Source organism: Panthera onca, chromosome D3 (genome assembly GCF_046562875.1).
Source record: "Panthera onca isolate mPanOnc1 chromosome D3, mPanOnc1 haplotype 2, whole genome shotgun sequence".
NCBI lineage: Eukaryota > Metazoa > Chordata > Mammalia > Carnivora > Felidae > Panthera > Panthera onca.
Window position 1 is genome coordinate 13,476,707 of NC_138350.1, and position 15,226 is coordinate 13,491,932.

Genomic DNA, 15,226 nt, shown 5'->3' on the forward strand with positions numbered 1-15,226 from the left:
TCCAGCATCTGAGTATTGTTTGTGTCAGTTCTGTCTCCCCAACCTGCAAACGTTCCATCCCATTTCTCGACACCAAATGTGTTAACCTTAATTCAACCTTAAGATTCTTGCATTCCATGTCCAGGAGAACTAAGTCTTGCTAAACTGGTAAATACATGGTCACCTCTCACATCCTTTCTTTCCCAGTGGATGGCTGACTTCCTGTCAGATTTCCAGAAAGTTCCCTCATAATATATACTATTTGCTCCTGCCATGCCCAATCTTCATTGGAATGTCTCCTTCCATCCTCTGCACAGACTTCTGAAGTGGGTACTATTCTTACCTACATTTTACTAGTGAGCAAGCTAAGGCTCGGAGAGGTGAAATAACTTTCCAAATAAAGTCACGGCCTCACGCCCATATTTATAAAATGAATCACTTCTGTTCTGGGCCTCACATTTACTCAGAGTAGTAAAAACTTGGATTGGGTGGGGGGAATGCTTCAAGGATTAAGAAATTTGTGATGAGGGGCGCCTGGCTGGCTCAGTCAGAAGAGCATGGAACTCTTGACATTGGGGTTGTGAGTTCAAGCCCCACACTGGGTGTAGAGATTACTTAAAAATAAAATCTTTTTTTAAAAATTTTTTTAACGTTTATTTATATTTGAGACAGAGAGAGACAGAGCATGAACGGGGGAGGGTCAGAGAGAGAGGGAGACACAGAATCTGAAACAGGCTCTGACAGCTCAGAGCCCGACGCCGGGCTCGAACTCACGGACCACGAGATCATGACCTGAGCCGAAGTCGGACGTTCAAACGACTGAGCCACCCAGGTGCCCCAAAAATAAAATATTTTTTGAAAAAGAACAAAAAGAACCTTGTGGTGAAAACTTTGTACCTTCTTCCTAGGAAAATGCACATGTTTCCAACATTTAAAAGCAAATGCAAGGGGTTAGGAAAAGAGCAAAACAGACTATCTCTTAGTTTTAACCTGGAATTGTTGGCTGGGCCCAGGAGGAAGGGGAAAATCTCACTTAGGAACTTGAATCACCAGGTGGCGCTCTCAGCCCTGAATGGACTTTGGGTCCCACAGCCAAGGTCTTCTAAAAGATAAGAGTTGGTCCAAGCTGTGTGGAACTCAAAGAATTTCAGAGATTATTCATTCCAACAATAACCCTCACCATCTAGAGGAGGAGAGGAGGCCCAGCGTTGTCAAGGAGCTTGCTCAAGGTCACAGCTCATGGACAAAGCCAGGACTCACCCACTTATCCAAGTTCACATATTTCTAAAATGTATCACATAGTTCCCTTACTCTGAACAGGGCCCAGTGGACACAATGCAGTATTTTCTCATGACGGTTCAAGCAATGAGCTTTTGTGTGTGTGGACATTCTGAACACTGGGTCCTGTCCTGTGCTATCTGTAAAAACTAGAGGGACTTATCACCCACACAAAATGGCTCCAGATTGCTTGCTTTTTTTTTTTTTTTTTTAATGTGTATTTATTTATTTTGAGAGAGAGCATGCGAGCAGGGGAGGGGCGGAGAGAGAGAGACAAAATCCCAAGCAGGCTCTGTGCTGTCAGCACAGAGCCCCACTCGGAGCTCGAACTCACAAACTGTGAGATAATGACCTGAGCCGTAATCAAGAGCCGGACGTTTAACTGACTGAGCCACCCAATGCACCCCACCAGACTGCTGTTTCTCTGTTTATGCTGCTTGTGGGTGAGGCACTGAATACAGATTTCAGTCCTCCTATGCATCAGATTTGCTGATGTTTCTATGTGTCCCTATCCTCTCCTTTCTGAGCCTCAGTTTCCGGAAGTTACTGGGCGGATTTCATGAGGCATGTGCCAATAAAGCCCCCAGCATGTAGTAGATATCCGATTATTGGTAACTATTAATATGATGGTGCTTCTTTCTCCAGTCAATATGCTACTTTAATTGCTACTTATGTACAATCTTCCTTGGAACCCAGATGACTAAGTTTGTTACAACACTCTGTAAAACCAGAACACATAGGCACTGAAAGAGAAAAGTGCCCATCCCTTCATGGGCTCTGGGACAGTGGTTCTGTGACTTGGCAGTCCTGGCTCTCAGCTGGGTTCTGGAGAGGCAGGGTGCCAGCTGGGTGCTTTCAAAGGATAGAGGGCATTTGTGGAAACAGAAGGGAGATGGAACATTAGACTCTTGGAAAAGTAAGTTGCCCTGAGGTTCAATATCCCTAGATCCCCTTTTTCTTTTCAAAATGTATTCCTGCCCATTCCAAGGGTAAAATAGTAGTGACATTGTATTTTTACAAATATGAAACCTCCGGGGTGCCTGGGTGGCTCAGTCGTTTAAGCTCCTGACTCTCGGTTTCAACTCAGGTCATGATTTCATGGTTTGTGAGTTCCATCCCCTCATGGGGCTCTCTGCTGACAGTGCGGAGCCTGCTTGGGATTCTCTCTCTCTCCTTCTCTTTCTAACCTTCCCCAGCTCTCCCCACCTCTCTCTATCTCTGAAAATAAACTTTAAAAAAGAACTCTTTAAAAAAACTTTAAAAAAACTTTTAAAAAACTGTAAAAAATAACTCTTTACTGGAATTCTGACCTTGACCGGATACCAGGCACTGTGCTGGATACTGGGGAACAAACACAGCATGGCCTCTGTCTCGCGGAGCTCCTCCTTATCCCCAAACTCCAGCCACATCAGACAACAGCTGTTTCAACCAAACCATGTTTTCTCTCATCTCCCTAGCCCCCGACCTTGTTCTTGCTCTATCCACTACAAGGGATGCCCTTTGCTCCCTTCTTCATCTGGATAGTTACCAGCAATTCTTCAAGCTCACGGGGTCACCTCTTCCTGGAAGTGTTCCATGGTGTATACAGGAGGGGCAGGTGCCGTTCCCCTGCATTCCCCTAGCACCCTGCAGAAATTTATATCTGAATTGTAATCATTGCTTTCCATGTCTGTCTTCCTGCTCCAGCCTGAGGCCTCCTTGAAGGTATGGACAGTGTCTCATCTATTCCTGCATCCCCAGAATCTAGCATAAGACTTGGCACATAATAGATGGTCAGTAAATGGCAAGTGAACAAATTGAAAGCTAGCCCCAGCCCAAGCAGACACTGAATGTAGTACTGGGAGAGGATTTGTTCTGGCAACTCTTGCTCACAAAACTCTCGAATCTTGGGGCACCTGGGTGGCTCATTCAGCTAAGTGACTGGCTTCAGCTCAGGTCATGATCTCACGGTTCATGGGTTTGAGCCCCACATCTGGCTCTGCGCTGAATGCTTGCTCAGAGCCTGGAGCTTGTCTCAGATTCTGTGTCTCCTTCTCTCTCTGCCCCTCTTCCGCTCGTGCTCTGTCTCACTTTGTCTCTCAAAAATAAATAAATGTAAAAAAACAAAACAACTCTCGAATCTTGCAGATGGTTCTTATTTGACAGAAACTATCTTCTTGGTAATCAACTTACTTTCTCTTTCCAGGGGGCATCTGGTCTCCCTTCAGTTGCTTATCTTCTCTACTTCAGGGTACACTCTGTCTTTTGGGAGCCATCTTTTTTTAATGTTTATTTATTTTGGAGAGAAAGAGAGAGAGAGAGAGAGAGTGCAACTGGGAGAGGGGCAGAGAGAGAGGGAGACACAGAATCCGAAGCGGGCTCCAGGCTCTGAGCTGTCAGCACAGAGCCCGTCATGGGGCTCGAACTCATGAACAGTGAGAGACCATGACCTGAGCCAAAGTCGAAAGCTTAACCAACTGAGCCAGCCACCCAGGCGCCCCAGCGGCCATCTTTCCTGGGCATCTTCACCTAAGTATATATCAAGTCACCAATTTCACTGCTCTTGTCCTCAACATCTACCTCCTTAGTGACTTCTTCATTTTCTCATGCTCTCTGTTTCTCATACCACATTCCACTCTTTTCTGACTGACTACAGGAGAAAGCCCTGGTTTCTCGTATCAAACGCACTTGGATTTATAGCCAGCCCACTGCTTCTAAGCTACAAGATCTCTCTGAGCCTCAGTTTCCTGCATTTTTAAATGGGAATAACTGTTGCCCTTACCTCTTAGCACGGAAGCTGGCAAAGAAGAAAACCGGATAAATACCATCATGCCATCTGGGAATGCAGAATATGTATCCATATTATTTTATTTTATGATTTATTATATTATAATCATATGAAAATATATTAATACAATATAATGAACTAATTATATTATATAAATTATATTATAGCTCGTTATAATGTATAGTCTTTTATGATTATAATTATAAAAATTATAATTTCTCTACACTTGATATATCAAATAATCAATTAGCCATGCTAATTATCTGGTTTACTTTAGTCTCCTAGCTTTTATTGTTATTTATTTTGAGAGAGAGAGTGTGTGTGAATGAAGAAGGGGCAGAGAGAAAGAAAGAGAGAGAGAAAGAGGATGCCAAGCAGTCTCCATGTTCTGTGAGGAGCCTGATACCAGGTTCGGTCTCACAACCATGAGATCATGACCTGAGCAAGAGTGAGATGCTTAACCAACTGAGCCACCAGGTGCCCCTAGCCTCGTACCTTTTAAAACCCTTTCTGCTAGTCAAGTTAGAAGAAGTTAAGTTCATTGTTTTGAAAGGAATATTTGTGAAAATATAATTTAAAACAATTGAGTCCATTTGTGGGAAGTGAAAGTCCCTGTAACAAGTCTTCTTAAATTCTGTATTCCTCCCTAAAGAAAACCACAGTAAACCATTTGTTGTTTATCCTTTCAGCTATGCATTTACATACGAATGCATTATAGACGGCATATAAAGATACAACTTTAAAAAAGCTATGTATTTTTAACACTATATATTTTTAAGTTACTTGCTTAAAAAACGCTTTTGCATAAAGTGTACAGTTCAGAGGGTTTTGGTATATTCACTGTGGTTTTGGTATATTGTGCACTCATCACCACTAGCCAATTCCAGATTATTTTTATCCCCTCAAGAAGAACCCCATACCCATTGATAGTCACCTCCCAATTCCCCTCCTCATACACCCCAACCCCTGGCAACCATTTCCTGTCTCTATGGATCTGCCTCTTCTGGACGTGTCATATACGTGGAATCATACAACATTGGCCTTTTGCATCTGGCTTCTTTCCCTTAACATTTTCAAGATTCATCCACATCATAGCATGTATCAGTACCTCATTCCTTTTTTTGTTGTTCATGTAAAAATATTTAAAAAATTTGTTTAATGTCTATTTATTTTTGAGAGAGAGAGAGAGACAGAGTGTGAGCGGGGGAGGGACAGAGAGAGGGAGACACAGAATCTGAAGCAGGCTCCAGGCTCTGAGCTGTCAGCACAGAGCCTGATGTGGGGCTTGAACCCATGAGCTGTGAGATCATGACCTGAGCCAAAGTCACACACTCAACTGCCTGGGCCACCCAGGCGCCCCTAAGATTTTTTTTAATTGTAGTAAAAAACATATAAAATTTACCATTTTAACTGTTTTTTAAGTGCATGGTTCAGTAGTAGTTAGGCATATTCACATTGTCATGCACACTAAAAGAAGCTTACCATCACAAATCATTGGAGAAATGCAAATCAAAATCACAATGCGGTAACACCTCGCCCATTAGGATGGCTATTCCAAACCTCCCCCCCCACCACCGAAAATAGCCAAGTAGTGGTGATGATGTGGAGAAATTGGAACCCCCATACAGTGTTGCTGGAACTGTATAAGGATGCCATTGCTATGAAAAACAATTTGGCAGTTCATCCAGCAATTAAAAATAGTAGAACTATTGGGGATCCTGGCTGGCTCAGCTGGTAGAGCATCAGACCCTTGATCCCAGGGTCATGAGTTCAAACCCCATGCTGGGCATGGAGCCTACTTAAAAAAAAAAATAGTAGAACTACCATGTGAACCAGTAACCCTACTTCTGGGTATATATCCACAATAATTGAAAGCATGGTCTCGAGAAGATATTTGCACACCCATGTCCATAGAAGGGTTATTCACAGTAGCCAAGAGGTGGGAAATGTCCACTAACAATGCAGTATATACATACAGTGGACTAGTATTCAGCCTTAGAAAGGAAGGAAATTCTGTCACATGCTACAACATGAGTGAGCCTTGAGGACATTATGCTAAGTAAAATATGCTAGTCATAAAAAGACGAATACTGTATGCTTCCACTTCCAAGAGGTATCTAAAGTAGTCAAACTCGGAGCGCCTGCGTGGCTCAGTCAGTTAAACATCTGACTTTGGCTCAGGTCATGATCTCGTGGTTTGTGAGTTCGAGCCCCCTGTCATGCTCTGTGCTGACAGCTCCAAGCCTGGAGTCTGCTTCCGATTCTGTGTCTCCTCCTCTCTCTGCCCTGCCCCTCTCATGCTCATGCTCTGTCTCTCAATAATAAATAAATGTTAAAAAAAATTTTTTTTAAATAAAATAAAATAAAGTAGTCAAACTCACAGGAACAGAATGTAGAATGGTGGTGGTCACCAGGGGCTGCAGGGAGAGCGAGACGGGAGTTAGTGTTTAATGGGTATAGAGTTTTAGTTCTGCAAGAATGAAAAAGTTCCAGAGATTGGTTGAACAATGGGAATATACATTTTTGAAAGTTTTTATTTATTTGTGTTTTTAGTAATCTCTACACCCAACATGGGTCTTGAACTCACGACCCCAAGATCAAGGGCTGCACACTCCTTTGACTGAGCCAGCCAGGCACCCACAATGTGAATATACTTAACACTCCTGAACGATACAGTTGAAACAGTTAAAATGGTGTTATATGTTTGTTACCACAGTTAATTTAATTATTTTCTGTTAATTGATTAATTAATTAATTTTTTACTATTTCTATGTGTTTGAAGCAGGAGAAGGCCTGCATTAGTTCAGTATGCCCATGTGACTGATATGATTCTAAATTGGATTTTTAATATCTGAGATATCTGAGTTTTATTTTTATTTTTTAATGTTTTTTATTTATTTTTGAGAGACAGTATGCAGAGGAGAGGTGAAGAGAGGGAGACAGAGGATCTGAAGCAGGCTCCACGCTGTGAGTGCAGAGCCCGATGTGGGGCTCAAACCCACGAACCGTGAGATCATGACCTAAGCTGAAATCAAGAGTCAGCTGCTTAACCAGCTGAGCCACCCAGGTGCCCCTCTGAGTTTTGAAACTAGAGAGACCTTTCTTTGCCTGAGAAATGTTCCATATGCTAACCCTATCCCATCTGCAGTCTATTTTCAATAGTTTTTAAAGATTTGTTATTATTTTTAAGTAATCTCCACACCCATCATGGGGCTTGAACTCACAACCCCCGAGATCAAAAGTCACACGCTCTGCCGACTGAGCCAGCCAGGTGTCCCTATTTTGGGTACTGTTTACTGTGCAATAGAGATACATCATCTACATATATAACTTAGGTGAATTCCACTATATTCACTTAGAAAAGAGAGAGAAATTTAAGTTTACTTAAACAGAAATGTGCTTTTCAAATGTACATTTACTACAATTTAAACAGGTTAGGGGAGCTCCACCTGCTATTGGCCTTATGCACTGACATTGGATCCTAACTTCTATGTAAGATATGGTGCACTGTTCTCAGATGCCCATGAGATTCCGTGACTGTGCTTTTACTTAATTTTTTAAATGTTTATTTATTTTTGAGAGAGAGAGTGAGAGAATGCACGTGCGAGTGGGGGAGGAGCAGAGAGAGGGAGAGACAAAACCAGAAGCAGGCACCAGGCTCCGAGCTGTCAGCACAGAGCCCGACATGGGGCTTGAACTCATGAACCTTGAGATCCTGACCCGAGCCAAAGTTGGACGCTTAACTGACTGAGCCACCCAGGCGCCCCCCTTAACTGTGAATTTATATCTTAAGTCACTACAAAGGCAAGTAAGATGCTATATTTCACTGAAATGTCTTCCATTTCTCACACTCAACCCCTCCCACCACAAAAAGTGCAAATAAACTCCCAAATCATCAACACCCTAGTGTTCAAAGCAGCTAGTATCCCTGACTGGATTCATCTATTGGTAAAACAGATGACGATGAAAGATAGATACACACATACATTTCTATGCATGCGACATTTGCCCTTCTGGGACTTTGACTCAACCACAGGGAAGTGGTTTAGGACCCTTTTGTTATCTATTCTCTCTGTTCACTTTCCTTGGACCTCTAGACAGCAAAAACTAATTCAAATGGGTTGAGGAAGTCAAAATAAATTCTAGGCTCGTGTGTGATAATAAATGTATTCATTTCTGGAGCAGGCAGAAAGTTGTAGTAAGCTCATAAAATGTCAGTAAGTAGGGATGGAGCCGACTAAAGTGACCAAAATTATATGTAAATTAGTATTAGATGTGTATTCATGCAAGGCACTTGCCAACACAGGGCCTCCTGTGGCTCTGTTGACCTGGTGACCAGAATCTCTGTGCAGGTGTGAACAATACTCATTTGCTCCTCATAGAGGATGTCTCTTGCTTTTGCTTTTCTTGTCTCTATTTCTCTTCTTGCTGGTATCAGCACAATTGTTTTCCTTTGGAGAGCAGCCCCAAACCTAAGAAAGCCCGATTGGGATCAAGCTATGGGGATGGGTGAGAACCCAGGCACAGTGGGAGTTGAGTTGATGAGGGCTGGGTGCACAACCTTGTCTGGATTGGTGAGAAGCAGTCCCTGGATGTTGCTAGAGGTGCTGAGCAATGGAAGCCTCCTTTCTGCTGGGGTTGCTAACCCGAGTCAGTGTGAGCCTGAAGCTGTTGGTGGCTATTACTGGTTATCCATTCCTGCAGAACAAATGGCCACTAACTTTGTGGCATACAACAGTATACATAGGGGCGCCTGGGTGGCTCAGTCGGTTAACTGTCTGGCTTTAGCTCAGGTCATGATCTCATGGTTCATGAGTTCAAGCCCCGCATCAGGCTCTGTGCTGACAGCTCGGAGCCTGGAACCTGTTTCGGATTCTGCGTCTCCCTCTCTCTCTGCCCCTTCCCTCCCCAAATAAATACACATTTAAAAAAGAAAAATAAATAAAACAACGTACATTTATTATCTCACAATTTCTGTGGATTAGGGACTTGGGTGTGACTGAGCTGGGAACTGTGAATCAGGGTGTCTCAAGGTGTCAGACAAGGCTGGGTCTCGTTTTCAGGAGCTCAGTCAAGCGCTGAAGTGTCAGGCCAAAAATGAAAGCATCAAGCCTCTACTCTTGGCGTGATGGTGTAAGCAAGAGGCTGAAACTGGCAAAAGTACCTTGTCTCCCTGTTGCATTTTCCCCCATGGAATGCCACAGGGGGATCAGCACAGACGTGGGGGTCATCTTGCTGTTGCAAGAACCTGAATGAAAGGCTCCAGTTGTTTTATGGATCTTAGAGATTGGGAGGTGGGAGTGCAGAGGGTGAGAGAGCAGGGCTGGAGGTGGAAAATTACTGGTACTGACTCACGGCGGAGGAAGTGTCTGCAAGGTCCTGTCCTCCCTCCAGAAGGAGGTCTTGGCACAGGTATCTGAAAAGGACCTCTGCCCAAGAACTCAGATGAAGAGACCTAGGAACGAAGGCACCAGGCCTAGGAATGACTGCAGACATGTGCAAGAGCATGACTGGCCAGAGGGGTGTGGTCCTTGATGCGTCTCCCTTCAGAGACTGCCGTGTGCCTGTCGTGCACCAGGGCTGGTGTGGGGAGGGCAGCTTTCCCCTGTGAGACCTGCCAGGTGAAGCCTTTGTCACTGCCTCTGGGCAGGCCTGAGAAGTCACACGTAGGCTTTTAACCAGGAGCTGGACACCCTATTCATCAGAAGCCTTGACTGGAGAATCATTGGCATCCAATCTCTCTTGGTGGTTGTTGGTAGGAGTCAGTTCCTTGTGGGCGGTTGGACAGAGGACCTCAGCTCCTCGCTGGCTGTTGGCCAGAGGCTGCCTTCAGTTCCTTGCCATATGCCTTTCCACGTGGCAGTTTATTTCATGAAAGCCTGCAAGCTGAGAAGGCAATATAGAAAGTGTGCTAGCAAGCCGTAAGTCACAATCTCATGTAACCTGATCACAGAAGTGCCATTCCATTAACATTGCTGTATGCTATTGGTTAAGCTTGGGTTACTCAAGGGGAAGGGACTATACAAGGCCATGAATACCAGGAGGTGGGAATCTCCAGGGCCTTCTTAGAAGCTGCCATCACAATGGCTTTCTGGCAACATAAAGGGAGAGTCTACTTGAGATTGAAACAAGCCCAGAGGCAAACAAAGCTGAGAAATAGGAGGGAGACAGGTACTTATGGCACCACTTAAGCCCCTGGATCCAGACACTTCCGAAGCCAAGCACCTGTTGGCGAGGGGGACAGAGGATCTGCAGTGGGCTCTGTGCTGACAGCAGAGAGCCCGATGTGGGGCTCGAATTCACCAACTATGAGGTCATGACCTGAGCCGCGTCTGACGCTTAACCGACTGAGCCACCCAGGCGCCCCTAAAGATTCCAGTTTGCACTTGATTCCAGTTTTAGTCGCTTGAGTCTTGAGACTTGAAAAGACTTTTCAGTTTTATGTTTTCCTGATTAACATAAAAATAAGTTGGCCAGATTCTTTGGGTGTCTTGGGATAGAGATGCGCTGAGGTCACGTCAAGGACAAAGTGTTTGCTGAAGGGATGCTGGTGGTCTGGCACCCACCTGGAGCCCTGTTGTGGAGTAGGTCAGTTTTGGAGCTCAGAGGTCTCTGTCTCTCCGGGTGCCTCTTTCTCTCTGTGAATCTGTTGTTTTTGCACTGGTGATGAGCCATTTCTCCTCTATTCTCTGGATGTTTTTACCCCAACTCCCTGCTGCCTCTGATTTTCAGCCTGTGCAAGACTCTCAATGGCCCCTTTACGCCCCCTGTACAGCTTCTTTCTGCATTAGCTCCTGCCATTTACACCTGCCTGTTTCTCCTTATATACCAGTGCAGATTCAAGAGGTCAAATCTGATTGGTCCAGGTCATCCTGTGGAGCAAGTCTGTTCCATAGGTGATTTGTTTGACAAGTTTGTGGACTGGTGGTCAGGTGGGTTGGGTCGGACTCCTGGGGCTTCCTAGGAGCTGTGGGCACGGCAGGCACAAAGACACAAAGCAAGCTGTTTTTCATGAAGATGGTCGAGATTCCAGTTTGAACAATCACTAATTTGATAGCACTAAAACCTGAATGAATGAGGCCTCACTGAGTTTTAGCATGATTTGGGAGAACTGGTTTCTATTTCTGGCTCCTTTTTAATAAGGAGATTATCTGCATTAACTAAGGACTCTTTCTGTTGCAAACGAACAACATCCAATTTAAACAGGCACAGATCCAACATGGAATTTGCTGGCTCACGTATCTGCAAAGTCCAAGGGTAGTTCTTGCTTCAGGCTTCGTGCCATCCAGAGGTCAAACAGTGTCAATGTCATCATGTCATGATGTCTCTCTCTCTCTCTCTAGGAGCTACCTTCCTCTGTGTTGGCTCATTCTCAAGCAGCCTCTTTTGTCTTGGGGACAAGATGATCCCCTGCAGCCCCAGGCCGACAACCTCTCTCCTTGGCAGCACTGGCTGGAAGAGAGATTCCTTCTTCCCGGTGGTCCTACCCAAGGTTCCCAAATAGAGTCTCATTGGCCTGGCTTGGTCACCCGTGCATCCCAGAACCAATGGCTAGAGGAGAGGGATGCAATGCTTTGATTGGCCAGTCTCTGGTCACATGACCATCCCCGTGCCTGCCACCTAAACTGTAAGCAATGAGAGTGACAGAGGAGTGGGCTGTTAGTAGTACTTGAAAGAGAAATGAATGCTAGCAAAAACAACACTAGTGTCTACACCTGCTAACCTGTCCGTTTCTGCCTCCCAGTCTCTAAAAGCGTGTGTTGTTTGTGGACGGATCCTGCTAACATCCTCTGAGCCTACCAACATGTTTGCAGGTGACTTCTAGAATTTGCTCTTTCTTTTTTTCTTTTTTTTTTAATTCAAGTGAGCTTCACATAACCTAAAATTTACCATTTTAGAGTCAACAAAGCGGTGGCACTCAGTGTGCAACTACCACCTCTGTCTAGTTCCAGAACATTTTTCATCCTCTCAAAATAAAGCCCCATGCCCATTAAACAGTTGCTCCTCAGTCGTTCCTCCTTGCACTCCTGGTGACCACCAGTCTGCATTCTGTGTCTACCTATTCTGGGTGTTTCGTATAAATGGTGTCATAAAATATATGGCCTTTGTTTGGTGTGTGGCTTCTTTCACTTAGCATAATGTTTTCAAAGATTTTTTTTTTTAAATAATGTTTTTTATTTATTTTGAGAGAGGCAGAGAGAAGGAGAGAGAGAATCCTAAGCAAGGTCCGTGCTGTCAGCACAGAGCCTGACGCAGGGCTTGATCTCACAAACCACGAGATCATGACCTGAGCTGAAATCGAGAGTTGGATGCTTAACCGACTGACACACACCCAATGCCCTGAGCATAATGTTTTCAAGGTTCATCTACATTGTAGCAAAGTATGGGTGTTTCACTCCTTTTTATGGGCTGAATAATATTCCATTGTGTGTATATCCAGAATTTGCTTGGTTCTTATTTTATCTTATTTTTTTATGCTTAATTGTGGTAAAACACACATCACATAAAATTCACCATCTTAACTGTTTTTAAGCACAGCTATGTGGCGTTAAATACATTTGCACTGTTGGGTAACCATTGCCATCATCCATCTCTAGAACTTTCCTCATTCTCTCCCCTGCCCCCTCCCCTGGCCCTGGCAGCACCATTCTACTTCCTGTCTCTAGGAATTTGACTACTTTAGATACTTCATGTAAATGGCATCATACAGTAGTCGTCCTTTTGAGACTGACTTATTTCATTTGGCATGATGTCCTTGAGATCATCCATGTTATAGCTTGTGACAGGGTTTCCTTCTTTTTTTTTAACTTAAAAAATTTTTTTAAATGTTTATTTATTTTTGAGAAAGAGAGACAGAGCTTGATCAGGGGAGGGGCAGAGAGAGAGGGAGACACAGAATGTGAAGCAGGCTCCAGGCTCTGAGCTGTCAGCACAGAGCCCTACATAGGGCTTGAACTCATAAACCATGAGATCATGACCTGAGCTGAACTTAGATGCTCAACCGACTGAGCCACTCAGGCACCAAAGGCTTCCTCCTTTTTAAAGGCTGAATAATATTGCAGGTAGGGATAGATCACATTTTGCTTATCCATTCATTCATGAGTGCACATTTGGGGTTGTTTCCACCTCTTGGCTACTGTGAATAATGCTGCTGTGAAAATGATGTGCAAATATCTCTTCAATATCCTGCTTTCAGTTCTTTTGGATATAGACTCAAAAGTAGGATTGCTGGGTCATATAGTAAGCCTACTTTCAATTTTTAGAGGAAATAGACTTGCTTTTTTTTATTTAAAAAAAATTTTTTTAAATGTTTTTATTTATGTTTGAGACAGAGAGAGACAAAGTATGAGCAGGGGAGGGGCAGAGAGAGGGAGACACAGAATCTGAAGCAGGCTCCAGGCTCCGAGCTGTCAGCAGAGAGCCCGATGCAGGGCTCGAACTCACAAACCGTGAGATCATGACCTGAGCTGGTCAGATGCTTAACTGACTGAGCCACCCATGAGCCCCAAGACTTGCTCGTTTTTAAAATTAATTTTCTGTCTAATTTTTTCCTAAAGATATTTTACGTAGAAGATGACAGCGTGAACGTAAAGAGTATCTTAAAATGCTTTGAGACACCTGGCTGGCTCAGTTGGTAAAGCAGGCGACTTGACTCTTGATCTCAGGGTTTTAAGTTCGAGCTCCATGTTGGGTGTAGAGATTACTTCAAAATAAAATCTTTAAAAATAAAATAAAATGCTTTGAAATTCTCATAGCAGAAAAGCAAAAATCTCAGTATAAAAAACCTAACAAGTGGCATGCTGGAGACCAAGATCTCGGTCAACTTCCAGAAAAATGTCTCAGCCCAGCTTCCATGGCCAACAGCCTGTGCCTGGATCCTCTGATGTCACAATCCCAAATCAAGCATGGCCTCAACAACAGTTTCTGAATCACGGCCACAGGACAGAGGGTTGTTTTGTTTTTTTTTTTTTGCCTTAGGCCTGCCTGGTGAAACTCTTTCTCTAGCAGAAACACAATGAGTAAACTGGAATGAAGCCACTCCACCAAATAACCACATCAGTGAATTTCCTCCCCTCACTCAACAAACAAAAACAACCTGCGGTTTCTCAGACTCATTCATTTGAGGCTACCCAAGGACAGCACCTACGGAAGCTCCCTGCCTAGACACACACACACAGACACACACACACAGACACACACACACACACACACACAGACACACACACACAGACACACAGACACACACACACATTACAATCCAGAAAGGCAAGTATATAGAGGATGTGTGTCAATAAATATAACATTTGTTTTTCTTTTCTTCCTTTTTAAAAATTGCTTTCCCCACCTCCTTTAATACGTGAATAGTGCTCTGAGTAATCAGTAAATATTGAGCACCTCTGCTGTATGCCAGGAGCCTCCGTAGTTCTCCAGGGCTGGGGTTTTAACCTGGATTTCTGGGGCACTTCTTGGTTTCTGGATGAAAACAAACACTTACTGTGGACATTTGCAGGAGTGCTTGGCTCCTTCCGCTCTGGCTGGCAGAACTGCCTCTCTGCCCAGACCTGCTTTGGACTCTGCAGACCACTCAGCACAGACCAAGTGGCTTTCTTCTCAGCTGGCTGTCAGCCTTCAGCAAGTCCCTGAAATTTCTGAACTTCCACTTTCCTCAGTTGTCTGACAAGGGAGAAAATGAAAAGCCATGATTGCATGATTAAGTATTGACCCCATTGTGTTAGCCATTTTATTTTATTTTATTTTATTTTATTAAAAAAAATTTTTTTAACGTTTATTTTTGAGACAGAGAGAGACAGAGCATGAATGGGGGAGGGTCAGAGAGAGAGAGGGAGACACAGAATCCGAAACAGGCTCCAGGCTCTGAGCTGTCAGCACAGAGCCCGACGCGGGGCTCAAACTCATGGACCGCGAGATCATGACCTGAGCCGAAGTCTGACGCCCAACTGACTGAGCCACCCAGGCGCCCCTGTGTCAGCCATTTTAAAGAAAACATTTTTGGAAATGTATTTAACATCAGGAAATGTTCAAAATAAAATATTAAAAGAGGGCTAATGCAGAATTATGTATATATTCTTATGTGGATCACATACTCTGCATATATTGTTAAAAGCATGAATATAGAACTTCGTGGAGGTTGAAACATTTGAAATAAATGACAGGGTAATAAAAGCGTTAGGTACCCTTTTC